The 4369-nt window shown below is 29.9% G+C and overlaps 1 protein-coding gene across 1 annotated transcript in view; it reads left to right on the top strand.

Moving 5' to 3' along the window:
- The first annotated feature begins 2214 nt into the window (after window positions 1-2214).
- The window catches only part of LOC102681139 (aquaporin-like), a 13100-nt gene continuing 10945 nt past the window's right edge, over window positions 2215-4369 (top strand). Inside the window, exon 1 of the mRNA XM_006607513.2 lies at window positions 2215-2508. The gene's annotated coding sequence lies outside the window, so the exon portion shown is untranslated. The remainder of the gene's footprint in view (window positions 2509-4369) is intronic.

Genomic DNA, 4369 nt, shown 5'->3' with positions numbered 1-4369 from the left:
AATTGAAAAATTTTGAAACAATAGTAATTCAACACTGTTTTTATCAAGAAACGAATCTTTTCGATTGCTATCTCACTCGTTCATTATCGTGCAATTCGATGATGGAAATTATGGATCGATAAGGTATCGAAGATTCCTATTTAGAAAATGATCGATCGATAGATCGAAATTCTTTTCGATTCGTGAAATTTTTCCTCTCGATTGAATGATTGTTAGTGTATTCGTAATTATGCAACATTGCAACAGTGCAAGAATACGCGTGGCTAGAAATAACGCGGGAATATTTGGCAACGCAAATAATTCCTTCTCTATTTCTGACCGGTTCATAAACGATAAATCGAGCTATATGAGAACGAAATTTTTTACATTACATTATGTACGAGAGAAAAATTGAAAATTGAATTAATTTATTATTTTTTTATGTCCATCAAATTGGAAAATCATATTACGTTTTATATATATAATACGTGTTTATAAAAATCAATAAATCGCATTATGATTTGTAATAGAAAGTTTTTCAATTTTAATCTTTTTTTTTAAATGAAACAAATGATAGTCATAGCGAATGAACAATTTTTGGATTAATTCTTTCAGTATCTTTTAAATTGGATATTATATATAGATCCGGATACTATGATATATTTTGAAAATATATTTGAAAATATAAAAAATATATAAATATAGAAAATGTGTTTCTCCATTTATATTACTAAAAATCAATGGATCGATGTAATTTCCTGTATAATAATATAAAGTTTTTGAATTTTATATTATTGAAAACACATTTGATACAAATTAAAGAGAAATAATTCTACGTTTTTTTAAAAAATAAAAAGCCAATTCGGATCAATTCGTCATTCAATCAATTTACAAATTGTTCAATCTTTCATTCTATTCGTTCTCTTTCAATTTGCAATTAAAAAGATTCTTAGATTCTTACCTTAATTTGTTGTAATATTTCTTAAATTGAACATTTTACATAAGGAAATTAAAGTTTCACAGAAATTGAAGCGAAAATTTAAATTCTGCTCACGTGCTGGTGTACGTGCACCACGATTTATGGGAACTGAGAAACATCCGTGATCTCGTATCATCATATCGCGATTATTATTCTACGATCGATCATCGGTGATCTCTTATCTCTTACGAGCGTAAAAAAAAAAAAAAAAAAAAAAAAAAAAAAAGAAAGGATAAGAGTTCAGGCGTATGCGCATACACAGAGACGTAAGCCCTACGTGTTTAGAAAAAGATAGCTTTTAATAAACCGACGTTAAAGATCTTTGAACTATTGCCATGGTTTTTTTACCTCGTAAAAGACGAGGCTCGTTCACGTACTACTACGTGACATAACAATCCATTCTCTTTGAAAGTATTCCGCAATAAAACTTGCGCTTTTACCGATCCCTGTCACCGTGAAGTTTCCAATTCTGACTGTTCCCACCATAGATTTACGATCACCGAATCGAAATTCCCGTATTTCCGTAATTTTGCAACGTTTTCTTAAAGAATATATCACAACATTCCAGAAGAATATCCTTCAAATGGATGATAATGACTGAGAATATTATTTCGGGTCAAGGGATGAAATTGAATCGAGAAAGATGAAATAAATTTTATATATTCATATAACGACGAATCGTTATACCTTGTTTGTTTTTCTTGAATAGTTCGAGACAGGAAAATTTTTTTTTTCGAGATAAAGAGCGAAACTTTCTTATCTCAATATTTTTGTATGTACTCGCAGAAAAGTTATGTTATTGTTTCTTTAACAAAATTTTAACAAGACAGAAAAATATATATATATATATATATATATATTATATTTCGCAATAAATTTTCACGTGGAATTTCACGTAATCAATCGAATATCTCAATAACAACTATCCGACCTAAATAAACTAATCCCTTCCACTTCATGTAAAAATTTTACCCGATAAAAATGTATGATAAAAATAATTTCTCAATCAAAATAAAAAGAAAAAGAACCATTTGACATAATACAATTCTGTCTCATTTCATGACGCAATTAAAAATAATGAGAATAATTTACGCGAAACACCAACGTAAGTAAGTTCAAATTTTATTACGTTTGAATTTTAAATTAATTTCATTTCAAAAAAAAAAAAAAAGAAAAAAAAAACGAAGCGTTCCAAGAGTATCGTCCTCACCTCGGCTGTAATCGAAAAGGATGGGAAACTGTGTCGGCAGATCGATTTGGCAGTAAGTAACGGGAGACTCGGTGTCTGGCAGAGGAGGAGTTTCTACATATAGAGGTAGAAACGAGTCGCGAAACGATTCAGTCTCGTCGAAGCCACGCGACATTCGGTGCCGAATCGCGGAAGTAAAACCGTCTCTGTTCTCGTCCAGGTGTGACGGTAGCCGTTTCCAACGTGGTGGCCGCATCAAGGGAAGGTGGTGCACCACGTGTTTCCAATCTGCGGCGCCCCATGCGAGGGAGGAGGCTGCGAGATAAATTAACCCCTTTGGCCGATCTCCAGATCGCTTAAGGTGTGTCGTAATTTTTTTTTCTTTTTTTTTTTTTTTTTTGGAATTAATAATCGAATATTTTGAATTTTTTTTATTTTTCTCGAAATCTAGTAATAATAAGAACGGATATTTAGATCGGAATCGGATAATTTTCGAATTTGAATCGAAGTTTAAACTTGGATTAATTTTGAATTTAAAAAAAGGGAGAAGAAATTTGAATTTGAAGAAATTTTTGAATTTCGGGATATTTTTGTATTCCGAATTTAAAATTGAAAATAGGAAAAATTTCGAATCATTCGAATCGATGAGATTTCAAAGTTATTAAATTTACGAAAGATTAAAAAATGAATGAATAAATCCGATAAAGGTTTGAACGATGAAATTGTAAGTATATATAAGCAAAGGTGTAATTGATTTGATAAAAAAATTAAATTCAGATAACGCGTATGGAGATTAAAAGAGTTATTAAGATTAAGAAATTATTTGAATTCTTTCTAACACGAATTCTAATCGCAAGGGCAATTCACATTGGAAACTGCTAATTTACAGTTTGGTCACGGTACGTTAAATTTCATGTATATACATACATGATTTTTGATTACCAACAATACTTATGTTTACGCGCACATGAAAGATTACATCGTTATCGTGAAATCCTTGGTCAGGGATTAAAATATGATTATCCATGACTTTACAGGGCCCAGAATATGCAGTAAAGTTCTTTTGTCTATGATAATCAACCGAATAATTATTACTTTATTTATAAATACAAAATACAAATACATTTACAAAATATTAAATAAACGTGAATCGTTGCAGTAATAAGTTAATTACTATGGTGAAATATTTTGTATTTCTAAGATATATTCAAATAAAAGGATAAGAATTTTAAAGGTGTAAATATCAAACTTAAAGGTTAGCTTGAGCCAGTTAGAAGCCATAACTTGACAAGTCGCAAAATAGAGAAACAATGTTACGAGTATTTTTTTGAACGATCATTTATTCCATTTCTTTATTACGAATCAAATTATCAATGTAAATAACTTGTCTTTTCCAGAAATTAAACACATATAATAAATCGATAGATTTTACAAATTCAAAGATGAAATCATTAATTAATAAAAATAAGTTTCAATTCGTTGTTCGATTTGACAAAATTTGTTAATATTGCAATTAAGAAAGAATTAAACCGCAATTAATTTAAATTTAATTTCCATATTTTAATCATGTTTCATCCAGAATTTTCAACATTATTAAACCTTTGTTATCAATAATGCCTTCTGATAATAAATTTACAAACGTGTCATGTGAATTAACAAGTATGCAATTTCATTCAGAATTTTCAACATTATTAAATCTTTGTTATCAATAATATCTTCTGATAATAAATTTACAAACGTGTGTTAGCAAGTGTGACAATTGTCGAATTAAATTTAAAAATCTTTCATTGCCAAAATAAAGGGTTTAAAATTTTATTTCAAATAAGAAATATCTGGATATCCTCTTTATCCCATAAGGAGTTTATCCCATTAATCTAATCTCGATCGATAATTCGAAATTGTTTTTCCATAAGTAATTATCTAGGTGTAATGGGAACACAATGATAACGTGGCTCGTTAACGCCGGTCATTAAGTCTTGGCACGGTATAGCAGAACTCGGTATCAATTAGACGAATTCAATTTCAATCGGCAGAATTTAATTATCCGCGGCGTCAAAGTGTGACTGCGGTTGGCTAATTAACTGGCTTCTGTTTCGATTATACACCCTCGATTTCCTGTCATCTCGCGAATATTACCGACGCACAGGATCGTGGTAAGTATTTGATCGAGTTGTATCGCGATATTTTTAGTTTTTGCGAAATTTTTGAAAATTAAATTTGGC

The sequence above is a fragment of the Apis dorsata genome, unplaced genomic scaffold (genome assembly GCF_000469605.1).
Source record: "Apis dorsata unplaced genomic scaffold, Apis dorsata 1.3 scaffold_5, whole genome shotgun sequence".
In the NCBI taxonomy this organism is placed as follows: domain Eukaryota; kingdom Metazoa; phylum Arthropoda; class Insecta; order Hymenoptera; family Apidae; genus Apis; species Apis dorsata.
The sequence above is the reverse complement of the archived record's forward strand: the minus strand, read 5'-3'. Positions and strand labels throughout refer to the sequence as shown.